The 15,353-nt window shown below is 43.6% G+C and overlaps 1 protein-coding gene across 1 annotated transcript in view; it reads right to left on the bottom strand.

Annotated features, from left to right (window-relative positions):
* LOC126458507 (clavesin-1-like) overlaps positions 1 to 14,692 on the bottom strand; it is a 217,519-nt gene extending 202,827 nt beyond the window's left edge. Inside the window, exon 1 of the mRNA XM_050095601.1 lies at positions 14,537 to 14,692. The gene's annotated coding sequence lies outside the window, so the exon portion shown is untranslated. The remainder of the gene's footprint in view (positions 1 to 14,536) is intronic.
* Positions 14,693 to 15,353: the final 661 nt, after the last annotated feature.

Below are 15,353 nucleotides of genomic sequence, written 5' to 3'. Positions count from 1 at the left end.
CCTTTCGGCTACCTCCTAGTGGCTTGGCTGCCTTGCCAAGTCACAACACAAAATACCTACGTTATATGCCTCCATGAGTGAAACTAACAATCGCATACATTTTACATTCTAAATTGTACGGCCGTTCAGCTCCATTGATTTGAACATGGGAAATTTCGTAATGCTGATGTGCAGTTGTTGGTCTCTACCCATTCTGTTTCACAAACACAACGTAAACCACAAAGAATAATGCCAAGTTACTTACGTGTGATAGCAATATTAAAAGTTAAAGGCTGAGCTGCATAAATCTCAGATCTTCAGTTCTAATAAATCTTTGAGGAATGAGAATTAAGTTCTTGACCACCCACACGCTCGTACGTTTCTCAGTGATTACCAGTTCCGCGAATTCGCCCGCGTCTCCTTTTCTTCTTGCCCCTGGTTCTGCCCCCCTCACTAATGTCCCCGACATGGGGCTGAGTGCTTACACAGTGAGAACTGGGTACAGAGATGTAACTGCCGAGACAGTAAGTTTCTCTGCTTATCAGCGCGAGTTACAGCACGAACAGACGCTCCCGTGCGGTCTGCGAGAGCTGCGGTCAGGGTTCACTGAACACCGCGGGGCTGACACGGAAGAGAACGCCGCTCCGAAGCGGTCAACGACCACAATGCTCCAGTGAGAGACGCTCTCTTCTGCGTACGGTGCTTTGTCCTTTAAATGCTCCAACTTGACACTCATTTTTCATTGTTCCTAAGTGTCACAATGGTTACTAGCTCTGGCGTGAGCAGCGGCTTGTGCGTGGCAACGAAAACCACTGGTAAATTGAAACACTGTGCTAAATCAGATTTGAGTCCAGGTCTGATAAACGAAATCACTCATGAAGTTTCAAATAGGAGATGTTTAGTGTTTTTGCCTAGAACGTTAAAATTCTACATTTCACTTACTGTACGTAAGACATCTCTCCATGTGGTTCGTCCAGGTTAATTCAAAATTTTACTTTAGTTGCTTTTCTTTCTGTAAACCGCAAAGCTTTTTCATGGTAAACAAATCTGCCACAGTTCTAAAATGCTTTTATAAGTCTTTCATCAAGTATATGTGGAATCTAAAGTAAAACAATAGTTGTAATCTACTCCTTCAATCAACTAAAAAATTAAGAAATAAAATTTACAAAGTAATAAATAAAATGATTAAAAAATAGTCTACCTAGCAGTAGTAGGACGTCATGTCCATGCCCAAACAAGTAGTTAGCAAACATGTACCGTAGGAGGATCGTCATAATAGCATCCCAAACTGCAAGTAACGCTAACTTTCAAGCGGGCTTTGGGAGAATGCCTCTTACACAAAAATTGTCAACAGGAATGCAATGCGCACAGCCTACGAAAATAAAGCCACCACAGGACATCAGGTGGAAATCACGTGCTAGATCAAAGTTAGAGCACAAATCACACTACAGGTTACAACCATTTTGTACTTTAAATTTCAGATACACATGATGATGGGGCTAATACCACGAAACGTGGCGACTTTTGTCGTGTTAGACTTCGGTCAATAAAAGAATTTTACAAATGTGGTGGATATGTTTACCATGAACATGTTGCAGAACATGTTGTGGATGTCCTAGAAACAAAAATTTATGCAATGATTTTTTATTACAAGTCCGCAGCTCGTGGTCGTGCGGTAGCGTTCTCGCTTCCCACGCCCGGGTTCGATTCCCGGCGGGGTCAGGGATTTTCTCTGCCTCGTGATGACTGGGTGTTGTGTGCTGTCCTTAGGTTAGTTAGGTTTAAGTAGTTCTGAGTTCTAGGGGACTGATGACCATGGATGTTAAGTCCCATAGTGCTCAGAGCCATTTGAACCATTTTTTATTAGAATTCTGAAACAAACACGCTTATTCATGATTTTTACAACACGTGCTCTGAGAGAAGAAACTATTGAAGAAATGCATTTCCATCAACGCTACATTACTTAGCAGAAACTTCCACTGCATCTGTTATATCGAACGAAAACCTAGGTGCTGTTGTTGGTTTTGTAGATAGTAGTTCCTGTGAAGTGCAGATAAAGAATATGCCAATAGCAACAATGAAAATAATGGTATCGGCAAAAGGAGATGGAGGGACACATCCGCGAAGATTTTTTCTGGAGTAATGAATTCCCCAAACGTTGGGAGCCTTTTCCTTTTTTAGTGTTCCGGCTTCCTTAAGAAATGTAGATTAGAGTCAAAAAACAGGTCGACGACAAGGTACATACGTAGGTACAAAGTACATACGTATGTATATGACCAGGTGTAGTACAGGCCATGGCGGAGTGTACGTTATCAGTATTCTAGACTTACTGTCTCATTCCATTCGCGTATTGAGCCAGGGGAAATTATTCATCTCTGTACACGATTTAATCTCTCTCATCTTATTCTCTTAATCCCTTCACGAGGTGTACGATGGTGGCAACATAATGGTCTTCGAATAATCATTCTTTGTAGTACCCAACACTTTTTCGTGAGAACAGCTTTATTTTTCATCCATGAATTTTAATTAAAATACGCCGAGCATCTCTGTTGCCTTTCATGTGCACCATACCGATTCGTTAGGATCCTGGCAGGGCGTCTCTGAATTCGTTCAGTGCGTTGTCGAGCTTGCTTGATAAGGGCTAACCTAAGGGTAACAAAGGTTCCAGAAGTGAGGGGAAAAAAGCGGTGAAGGTGGATCGTGAATCGTGCTGGGTAAGAGCGTTGCTCGCGAAAGGCAATGTCCCTTGTTCGGGTTCCGACACGCCACAATTTAATTTGCCGGGAAGTTTCACTAGAAGAATTCTCTGAAATTTGTCACACTATAGTCTTGTACGCGATATTTTTTAGGAGCGCATTACATTTCCCACAGTATCCTTCGACACAGGTTGGGGTAGGGCACAGTCTCTGACAGGGTGATGGAAATAGGCCGTGTCCCTTTCAAAAGAACCATCACAGCATTCACCTTCATTTAGGGAAAACACGGAGAACTCTCAGAACAGATTCGCTACAATCTCTGTTCCTACCTGCTCCAAGTCGGGATATGCCGGAAACGTACACGCCTGCCAGAGAGTGCTCAGCGTGTCGGTAAAAGCAACATTGGCGAATATGGAATCACCGAACAGCCTCCGCACCGGTGATGCTAGAGGCAGAGACAATCTGGTAAGGTGTCGTTTCTCTGCGGAAGGAACGCAGGTGAAAGTCAGTAGAATAGATCACCTCCCACTTGCGCTTTTACGGAACGTACACCTCGTCTTACACACAAAGCTTATGTCAACTGCAAATGCTGTAGGTTTGTCCCTTTGTCAGTTGATTATGTGGTTTATTCAAGGGCTATTTTCGTTTCTTTTTCTTCACGTTTCGTCTCTTTAGATTGTGCAGAATGGCGTACCGCCCTCTTTAACATGTAAAAGTAGGAAAAGCAACTGCTGACTGACATCAGGGGATTCCACTTGCCGAAGCAGCAGGGATCCACGTGAATAACACTTGGTATCAGTACAGCAGCACTTACGAGCTGTTGACGAGCTGAGTATTTTTTTCCGTTAGATGCTAAAGCATTCAAAACATTTGTATTGTCATAGGTTGTAACAGTTAATACCATACGCGTTTGTCTGTGTCTTCAAGGAGAATGTGTAAATTTGAAACTGAAGAAATATTACATGTATGGGTGAAAGAGCGACTTGCAAATTTGAAATTTAACTCAATATTGTACAGTATATTTTAAACATTTTAAAATTGATCTGCGTTATTAGTGACCTGTAGCCTTAGCCGAGGCTTAGGTTCAGTAATGGCAGGGTGTGAGTGTACGAAACGACAAAGTATAGAATGTGTTTATTCCCGTGTGGTATTTATTATTTCTTTATAATGCTGACAGTAAGCGTTGTTGGAGATTTAGAATGGGGAGACAGCAGATTTATCGCAGGGATAACAAACAGAGAACCAACAACTGTCTTTTTTCGATGAATAAAAAAAGACTTATTTCCTTCCTTTGGTTACTCTTCACCCGTCGTGCCAGAATTGCTGATTTCAACAGAATTAATGTTGACTGTCCAGTGCATTTCCACCATGAATAAACGAAGACACATTAACTCAAGAATTGTAATGACGGTGGAATTAATAAGGCTCCATACGCCCACTTTACAGGACGAAGTGCTTTTAAGTTCTCTCAGTGCATTAATGGGGATAAGGAAGCTTACTATGCAATATCTTGTCAACAGTAAAATTTTAGAAACTAAACAATAGCTCAACTGAACTGATTAGCAGAGGGAATTGTTGGTGGCTCGTTTAATTCGTAGTTCTAGATTTTGCATAAGATAATTTAGAAAAATCAAGAAAAATCTGGATGGCCGAAAGGAAAGGAAAAGAAGGTTTTATCAAACATATTTATTAGGCCAGTGCTACTGATCTTTTACTGCCGATTAAGACACTACTGTATGAAGGCTACATCGGAGGATTGGTTTTTGAGACACGAGTAAGCTGTTCACACACTTACTGGGTTGATAGAGTAATCTTCCTTTTCGTGTTGAAAATGATAATTCAAAAATGGTTCAAATGGCTCTGAGCACTATGGGACTTAACTTCTGAGGTCATCAGTCCCCTAGAACTAAGAACTACTAAAACCTAACTAACCTAAGGATATCACACACATCCATGCCCGAGGCAGGATTCGAACCTGCGACCGTAGCGGTCGCGCGGTTCCAGACTGTAGCGCCTAGAACCGTTCGGCCACTCTAGCCGGCGAAAAAGATAATTCCTCAATGCAGCCGTGAGACGTGTTTTGTTGACCTCCGAGGAAGAATAGCTGCGAAAGTCTAAAATTCAGTTTCACGTCCCAGCAAAGCCCAAAACTTTAATTTTTAATTTGCTACGCAAGGGCAGATTTCGACTCAGATACTTAACAGTACTTCCACACACGAGATATAACCATAATCTGTTTGACAAGTGCTTTTGCACTCTCTCCACTAAAATTATTGTGACTGGAAGAAAGGTTGGTTCGCAGTAGTCATTAGTCCAGTAGTGAATTATTTAGTAACTTATTTGGAGAGAATTATTCAGACAAGTAGTTTAGTAAAACGAGTTCGTTGAATTTACCTAGTGAATTAGAGAGTAGATGCCTCCCCCCCCCCCCTCCCCGCCCCACAATTCACTTCACTTACCACTGACATCCCAATCGACATGTCTGAATGCAGGTACTTGAGTTTATTAATTTTGTTGTGAATTACTGGATTACCAACAAGGTTTGTTAGAGTGATAAGTCGTTAGTCGTATTTTTTAGTGCCTATTTGGATCACGAGTACTTGTGACATGTGAAAAGACGGATGTCTGTCCTAGTTGAAAACTGTGTCAAGATGTATTTGTTTATTTATAGAACTGGGGACCTAAAAACAACGGAGAGGCTTCGTCCCCGCCGTACCCCTTAGTGGTTCACAACCCCACACACAACAGGCTACAGCAGTCTACTCACCCCACCGCCGCCCCACACCAAACCCAGGGTTTTGCGGTTGGCCCCCCCCCCCCCCCCCCCCCCCAGTGGAGACTCCTTAATTCAACGCAAAACTCTGCTAGGAGTTATAGGGTGGTCGTAAACTCGTCCTTTCCTTCAACAATATCAACTTACTCCGTCAGTTATTGGCTGACATAAATTTTAAAGACGCCTCTGAGCCACTGTGCAGCTTTCTTTCACGCCACTTCCGTAAGTGAAGGAAGCGAGAAATGACGGAAAAAGTCGTAGGGACAATTTCGAATTTAGTCACTGAATGTCACCTTGAGCCTCCTAAACATTCAATGAAGAAAGTTAACGGAAAAATCTAAGTCGATATGGTTGGGGGGGGGGGGGGAGGGGGGAGCGGGCGGAGGGGTTTATACCCGCCCAGTTACTCCTGAGTCCAGAAACCTACTTTGAAACAATCACAACCATGTACTCAGTTTTTTCATTGAAGTTTTGTTCTGACTAAACAGCTCATTTAAAATATTGCTATATTTGCTGCTGTTCCAGAAAGTAGTTTTTGAACACCTAAATTTTGCATTTCAATACTGTCGTATGAACAGATTTGTCTTGAACTCCACGTAATAGAACTATCATTGCTGTTGCGTCTCATATGTTCCATAAGAAAAGAAACTAGTGCATGGTCACATAGTGGGGTGAGGTATCATGTATTTAACATGAAGGAAGCATATACAGAAATATCCATCCACATCTACACCCGCAAGCCACCTTATGCTTTGTGGCGGAGTGTACGTTATAGACAATATGCATTCCCCCCCATTCCTATTCTATACGCAAAAGGTGTTCGGGAGGAAGAACTGTTTACAAGTCTGTTATAGCTTTAGTTTATAGGATTTTATCATCCTTATTGTGCGAGTTGTGTATGGGAGGATGCAGTATGTTGCCTGACTTGTTGAAACGTTCGCTCTTGGTGTTTTAACGAACTGATTCGTAACGCACAACGCCATCTGCCAGTGGAGTTGAACGAGAATCAACGGAACTCTCGCTATAGCCTATACTCTACAGGTCACTGCTTAGAGCATAGCGGCAGGTATTCCACACCGGTATCGACTTTTCGTTTTCTTTCATTTCTTCATTTCTTCACTGATCGTCTGTTACATGCGTCAATACACGGCCTACTATCGGTTACGATCCTTGCACCTGATATGCCACAGATGTAGCAGAACTATTGTATAGTTTTTCCAATACCGAGAGTTCAAATTTACTCAACCGCATTTTTTTCATCATTGAGAATCCCTACTGCGTTTTCGTAGGGGATTCACTGACCTATTACGATCCCCGTAGTAAGACTTTGATCCGTTCAGTTTGCTGTTGCCATGCGTAATTGATAAATTCTCGCTAATACTAACATCTCTAAAATGTGGCACAATCGTTTTTTATGCTGACCCCTTGGTGGATCCTCGCAATAAATATTTAATTCCGCTTCACTATTAGTGTGCTATTTCCATTTCAAACAGCTTCGTAGTGTTATTTTCAGGTCCCTAACTTATGTGCCAGTTTTTAGAAGCTGACCTCTGATCTTGCCTGGATACTCAAAGGTTCTTTTCTTTGTCACGGGTGCTGCCTTCCACATCAACGAAGTTGTCTTTCGTTATACCAGATTTAATTACTATGGAAGTCGTTCGCTTCCTTACAATCGGCCGGCCGAAGTGGCCGAGCGGTTCTAGCCGCTTCAGTCTGGAACCGCGTGACAGCTACGGTCGCAGGTTCGAATCCTGCCTCGGGCATGGATGTGTGTGATGTCCTTACGTTAGTTAGGTTTAAGTAGCTCTAAGTTCTAGGGGACTGATGACCTCAGCTGTTGTCCCATTGCGCTCAGAGCCATTTGAACCTTACACTCGTCCTAAGAGCTATAGATAAGAGCGTCAGCAGCAAGCAGTATTTTAGTGCTATGTACTCCACCTGCCAATCGCTCTAATATGTTGAGAACATTAGCGTTTTTATTACGTTTTCTAACGCTATCTGATACTACTACTTTTTGTTGAACATTCACCATCCAGCGTAATTTACTAGGTTCTTTTAGTCCAGTCGGTCTTAGATCTGGGGAAAACGACTTAATAGATATCGGTCCAAGATTAGCAAACTCCCCATAGTTTTCAGATAGGGATATAATTGAATTGCTTTATCTTGGACGATTAGAAAAAACGAACAGCTACGCATACTGCCAATTCGGATTAATGAAACAAATTAAGTAGATTTCTTGTTTTATAGAAATATTTTTAGAAAAGCTTCCATGAATGATCATATTATTTAAGCTCTTCGATCTCTCAGAAAGCTGATTACTCAGAGTAATTTGTCTTTACCCGCCGTAAGATTTGCTGACGTGATCTTAGTTTCCATCAACGCTGTCAAAGAAACGTATTTTAGCGGTCTTTCCTTGAGAGAGTGGTACGTGCAGCGAATCACTTCTATATAACTAATTCCTATGTTAACTGCTTAACTTCGTTATACAGCCATTTGGTTTATTAGAGGGCAACAGTTTCGTGGTTACAGAGGTTTCCTTCTTTACTGACTGAACTGTTGGCTGGCTGATGAATTTGAAGATACTTAAGACACAAAGGAATTACAGACATTAGCTACAAGCAGGCATTGATTGAAATCAATAGGAAAAGTTGAAAATTTGTACCCATTGATTTCAATCAATGCCTAATCGCAGCCAATGTCTAATTCCTTTGCGTTTTTATTCATAATGACTGCTGGATCATCACAAATTGTGTATTTAAAAAGAGTTGGTGTGCAACAGAGCAACTGCAAAGGCTTGTTGCCATTAATTGTGGCATATGAAATTTATTGATGCCCTTTACACTGAAGCGACAAAGTGGTATAGATATGCGATTTCAGATACAGATATATGCAAACAGGCAATACGGTCCTGCGGACGGCAACGCTTATATAAGACAACAAGCATCGCCGCATTTGTTAGATCGAACTGCTGCTACAATGGCAGGTTATCAACATGTGAGGTTGAACGTGGTGCTATAGCCTGCGCACGAGCGATGGGACACAGCATCTCGGAGGTAGCGATGAAGTGCGGATTTTCCCGAACAATTATTTCACGAGTGTATCATGAATATCAGGCATCCAGTAAAACATCAAATCTCAGACTTCGCTGAGGTTGGAAAAAGGTCCTGCAAGAACGGGACCCACGACGACTGAAGAGATTTGTTCAACGTGACACAAGTGCAACCCTACCGCAAACTGCTGCAGATTTCAGCGCTGGGCCATTAACAAGTATCAGCGTGCGAACCATTCAACGTAAGATCATCGATATGTACACATGATGACTGCACGACACAAAGCTTTACGCCTCGACTGGGCCCGTGAACAGAGGCACTGGAATGTTGATGACTGGTAACATGTTGCCTCGTCGAACCAGTCTCGTTTCAAATTTTATCGAGCAGACGGACGTGTAAGGGTATGGAGACAACCTGCATGCCAGCAGCGGACTGTTCAAGCTGGTAGAGGCTCTGGAATGGTGTGGGTCGTGTGCAGTTGGAGTGATATGGGACCCCTGATACGTCTACATACGACTCTGGAAGTTGACACGTACGTAAGCATCCTGTCTGATCACCTGCATCCATTCCTGTCCATTGCGCATTCCGACGCACTTGGGCAATTCAAAATGGTTCAAATGGCTCTGAGCACTATGGGACTTAACAGCTATGGTCATCAGTCCACTAGAGCTTAGAACTACTTAAACCTAACTAACCTAAGGACATCACACAACACCCAGCCATCACGAGGCAGAGAAAATCCCTGACCCCGCCAGGAATCGAACCCGGGAACCCGGGCGTGGGAAGCGAGAACGCTACCGCACGACCACGAGATGCGGGCTTGGGCAATTCTAGGAGCACAATGCAACATCCCTACGTGCAGAATTGCTACAGAGTGGCTCCAGAAACACTCTTCTGAGTCAAACAGTTCCGCTGGCGACCAGACTCCCCAAATATGAATATTATTGGACACATCTGGGATGCCTTGCAAAGTGCTCTTCGGAAGAGCTCTCCACCCACTCTTACGGATTTATGGACAGTCCCGCAGCATTCATGGTGTTAATCGCCTCCAGCACTACTTCAGACATTAGTCGAATCCATACCACGTCTTGTTTCGCCACTCCTCGGTGCTCGCGGGGGCCCTACATGTTATTAGGCAGGTGTACCAGTTTCTTTCGCTCTTCAGTAAAGGGCATAGCTTGTGAAACAACAAATACGAGTAAGCTTTGCCTCCATTCTTCAAGGAACAAAGCTTAAGTCGACATCCACACAAATGAAAACAGAGTAATAAATGTCAACTTCACGTAGGAGGGGATCTCTCAGAACCGGAAGACATTATCAACGGTTAATTTCAGCCGTTTTTTCGTGTGAACTGCCTCCATTGTATTTAGAACTACGGCGGCAGCGTTGACAAAGCGTCCCATTATATGAGCGTGTATTTAGCCTCGGTGATCCTGTCAATCGTTTAAATAGGTTGCAAACACGAACTGCCGATACAGTCTTTGCCAGAATATGATAGCGCCCGGTCCACCGTCAAACCCAGGTTGTGATGATGCATTTTTAATGCATCCTGGAGTGTAGATTAGGACGCAAGGTGAAAATTTGGTTAAGAGTTAGCAAATCAAACTAAAGCCAATGCGGAATAAAGGTTGTGGTAATTTAACTATATTGTGACCCGAAGTCTACGTTCGCGCAACATTTAACGCATTTTGAAATTGAAAACAATTATGTTAAGTAAGACGGATCTCCGGCAAGTATTTTGTCATTGTGATTTACATATATTTTATGTAAACTACGAAAAATTTAATGGGGGAAAGGCGGGGGAGGAAGAGGCGTGGAGCACTACCTAGTTGTTCATATTTTTTTTTTTGTTTTTCGTATTAGAGACTTATGTAAATTGTAAAAAGATATTACTTTAAGGCCAGTAAATTGTCATAAACAAACTTAGAGTTGGATTTGTTTCCATCGAAAACATAAAAAGACTCAGTGCTTCTCACCGCCTTTTGCATACTTTACATGTTAGGATTAAACGACAAATCCCTCTTCGGTTACGTAAAGTCCAGGATGAGCCAGAACGTCAACAAAAATTAGGATGTTACTCAGGAATATTTTCTGAGTTCTTCGTTACAAGTGATTCCTGGTCTCACGTGGCTGATCACGGAGTAATTGCATTTCGTCCTCTCTCTCACGCGCATTTATTTTCTCTCTTCGCCTTCAACCTTGCATTCGGTACGGCTCGCTTAGTTTTTTCGGTGGTGTTTGTTGCATGTTGACAATGTTATTCAACAGTCTGGATAGGCTTATTGATGAAAAGTTGGCTAGCATGCAGCTCATGGACGCTGTCAGTGAATGCAATCAAAGATCACAACGCCGCATGTTGGACTAATCTTGCAGCGACTGTAACCACGTCCCGGTTCCTTTCCATTTGTACATAACGCCTACGAGAAACCGGATCCTGTATTGCCGCTGCACTTTTTTATGATTGCGTATTACAGACTTTTCCACCGACCTGAAGTTATGTTCAGAGAAACAAATGCAAATGGGGTAACACACCGAATGCATCATACTTACGTTATTGCTGTATAGCTAGCCACCGGAGATCATGAGTTGCCTGTTCCAAAATATAAAATGTTCACGAAATTTGACCATGGACATCGGGTTCATCCAATATAAACACGAGTCGTCAACCCATAGTCATGTATATAGCAACTTCACCAGTTATTTAATGTGTGTGTGTGTGTGTGTGTGTGTGTGTGTGTGTGTGTGTAACAGCTTACAGTGTATTATCGAAGTGCATATCGTTTTCCTTCTACTGTTCACTAAATGAGAGTCTATATTGTCGAGAAGAAATCCCATGCTGGAATATATTTACAGGGATAGAGTCAAACTTGCCGTGACACTTAAACAACAGCCTTCACAAAGTTCGCGAACTGACACCACAGGTCAGCCTGATCGCGCTTTTCTGAGCTAAGAATATACTTGCTGAGTGCACCGAATTGCCCCAAAACGTAACACCACACGAAGTTGTAGAGTGAAAGCAAGTGAAGTAAACAAGCCTTTGCGTTTCAGTTCCAGACAATGGAAATTATTTTTATAGTAAAGACAGCATCATTTAGATCCTGCACGAGATCTTGAACGTATGACTTCCAAGAAAACCTTCCATCTGTCCTCAATTCTTCAATGATTGTTTGATCATCTTTCGACAGTAAAACCTCGCTTTTACAAGAGCCCCGTATCAGAAAATGCATGCACTGATTTTTCCCCCCCTCATTCTCTCTCTCTCTCTCTCTCTCTCTCTCTCTCTCTCTTTCTCAGTCTTTCTTTTCTCGCTGCTACGAGTTAATGTGTTTTCTCAAAGCCAGTACTGATGTCACTGACAACCCTTTGTATTACGTTCCACGCCTTTCACAGCAACACTTGCGTCATCTGCAAACAGAACAACTTTGTCATCTTTCATGTTTAGTGGTAAATCATGACGCACAAGGTATTTGAAAATTACACCGACACACTTCAAGGAAGAAAATGCGGGTAGGAACTTGTGTCAGGAAACGTCATCCAACGATGCTACAGAACGTCAAAGTTATAGGTGCCGGTGCCTGTATATTATGTATACACAGGGAGATTCCGTGATAATACAGATTTTCTGGGTTGCTGGAGAATGATAAACGTATCAACGTGATGAAAGGGACCCTGTGGTCCATAAACGAACGAGTGGAAATTTGTTAGTGAAAACGATTCTGATACCTTTAATAGTGGAAAAAATGGTTCAAATGGCTCTAATCACTATGGGACTTAACAGCTGAGGTCATCAGTCCCCTACTTACACCTAACTGGGGACACCACACACATCCATGCCTGAGGCAGGATTTTTAATAGTGAAATACATGTAACAGTATTGTTGTTGATACGGTTGTAGGGCAGGCTACTTTCGGAGCAGGTAGTATGGATCACAATAAGAAAAAATATCTAATAAACAAGGGCTCTAAAATGCTTATTTAGGAGCTGTAAGTAATTTTTCGATAGATGAGACGTGTTTCACTGTAGTGAAGATGAACAGTGCTTATAGCTCCTCAGGTACGCATTCTTGAGCCCATATTTACTGCAAATTTTTTCTTGTTTTGGTCAGTACTTCCAAATCTGAAAGTAGCCTACCCAGAAATCTAGCAATCTTAGCAACGACAGTACCCGTACATGTGTTCTATTGTCAGAGGTATCAGAAGGATTTTCGCTTATAGCTTTCCAGTCGTTCGTTTCCGGATCAGGGTCTCTCAACTCAAATTGATACACTTATCCTTCTCCATTATCTCGAAAGTTTGTAACACCTTCATGGAATCGCATAAACATACACACACAGGCGAGGGTGCCTATAATTTCGACGTTTTGTAGCGACGTTGGATTACGTTTCCGGACACGAGATCCTATCTTTATTTTCCAACATCCTTCTACATCTCCTAGAAATTAGTCGGTATAGCCTGGCCGGGTGGCCGAGCGGTTCTAGACGCTACAGTCTGGAACCGCGCGACAGCTACCGTCGCAGGTTCGAATCCTGCCTCGGACATGGATGTGTGTGATGTCCTTAGGTTAGTTAGGTTTAAGTAGTTCTAAGTTCTAGGCGACTGATGACCTCAGAAGTTAAGTCCCATAGAGCTCAGAGCCATTTGAACCATTTGTTTAGTTGGTATAATTTTGAGACACCCTGCATATCTAGAAAAGCGATGGATCCAGAACAGACCCGTGTGGTAACCGATTCCAGTGAAACAACGGCAACGCTGATGAACAATCAGGGGCTTACGAGTCCTCGAGGTGGGAACTGTAGAATTTTGGAACACGTATTACGTTCGAGTATAATGACTTTTCTGGAGACTAGAAATCTACTCTGTAGGAATCAGCATGGGTTTCGAAAAAGACGGTCGTGTGAAACCCAGCTCGCGCTATTCGTCCACAAGACTCAGGGGTTCACAGGTAGATCCCTTTGACTTCCACAAGGCGTTCGATACAATTCCCCACAGTCGTTTAATGAACAAAGTAAGAGCATATGGACTATCAGACCAATTGTGTGATTGGATTGAAGAGTTCCGAAATAACAGAACGCAGCATGTCATTCCCAATGGAGAGAAGCCTTCCGAAGTAAGAGTGATTTCTGGTGTGCAGCAGAGGAGTGTCGTAGGACCGTTGCTATTCACAATATACATAAATGACCTTGTGGATAACATCGGAAGTTCACTGAGGCTTTTTGCGGATGATGCTGTGGTATATCGAGAGGTTGTAACAATGGAAAATTGTACTGAAATGCAGGAGGATCTGCAGCGAATTGACACATGGTGCAGGGAATGGCAATTGAATCTGAATGTAGACAAGTGTAATGTGCTGCGGATTCATAGAAAGAAAGATCCCTTATCATTTAGCTACAATATAGCAGGTCAGCAACTGGAATCAGGTAATTGCATAAATTATCTGGGAGTAGGCATGAGGAGTGATTTAAAATGGAATGATCATATAAAGTTGATGTCGGTAAAGCAGATGCCAGACTGAGATTCATTCAAATAATCCTAATTAAATGCAATCCGAAAACAAAGGAAGTAGGTTACGGTACACTTGTTCACCCACTGCTTGAATATTGCTCACCAGTGTGGGATCCGTACCAGATAGGGTTGATAGAAGAGATAGAGAAGAGCCAACGGAGAGCAGCGCGCTTCGTTAGAGGATCATTTGATAATCGCGAAAGCGGTACGGAGATGATAGATAAACTCAGGTGGAAGACTCTGCAGGAGAGACGCTCAGTAGCTCGGTACGGGCTTTTTTAAAATTTCGCGAACATACCTTCACCGAGGTGTCAAGCAGTATATTGCTCCCTCCTACGTATATCTCACGAAGAGACCACGAGGATAAAATCAGGGAGATTAGAGCCCACACAGAGGCATACTGACAATCTTTCTTTCCACGAACAGTACGAGACTGGAATAGGAGGGAGAACCGATAGAGGTACTGAAGGTACCCTCCGCCACACTCCGTCAGGTGGCTTCCGGAGTATGGATGTAGATGTGGGAGCCGACGGTTACCTGTAGACGGCGTGGTGCGGCTGTGCGGTGGCAGGGACAGCGTGCAAAGTGGCGGTCGTGGCGGCGGCCGGCGCGCGACTGTCGACTGCGGAGCGTGGGCCGCGGGCGCTCTGGCCGCTAATGCCCGCCGCCGCCTCCACCACGCAGCCCGGCCTCTCTGCCCCCACTACTCGCAGCAATCTGCGACGCCGCGCCGCACCTCGCCGCGGCACTCACGCGGAATACCGGCCGCGTGCTCGCCTTCCGCCTCAGGGTCACCCGCAACCGTCCCTACACGCGTTTCTCGTTTTATTCAGGAGGTAGTATGGGGCGGAGCTAACACTGAAGACCCAAATAAACTGGTACAACTGCCTAATGCAGTTAATGAAGCAGGCACAAAGGAATACAAACGTCTCAAAAATGAGATCGACAGCAAGTGCAAAATGGCTGAGCAGGGATGGCTAGAGGACACATGTAAGGATGTAGAGGCTTATCTCACTAGGGGTAAGGTAGATACTGCCTACAGGAAAATTAAAGAGACCTACCTCCATGAACAATTGACCTTGCCGTTGGTGGAGAGGCTTGCGTGCCTCAGCGATACAGATGCGCGTACCGTAGGTGCAACCACAACGGAGGGGTATCTGTTGAGAGGCCAGACAAACGTGTGGTTCCTGAAGAGGGGCAGCAGCCTTTTCACTAGTTGCAGGGGCAACAGTCTGGATGATTGACTGATCTGGCCTTGCAACACTAACCAAAACGGCCTTGCTGTTGTGGTACTGCGAACGGCTGAAAGCAAGGGGAAACTACAGCCGTAATTTTTCCCGAGGGCACGCAGCTT

This window comes from Schistocerca serialis, chromosome 2, assembly GCF_023864345.2.
Source record: "Schistocerca serialis cubense isolate TAMUIC-IGC-003099 chromosome 2, iqSchSeri2.2, whole genome shotgun sequence".
NCBI classification, from domain to species: domain Eukaryota; kingdom Metazoa; phylum Arthropoda; class Insecta; order Orthoptera; family Acrididae; genus Schistocerca; species Schistocerca serialis.
Note: the sequence above shows the minus strand (reverse complement) of the source record. Positions and strands in the feature narration are given on the sequence as shown.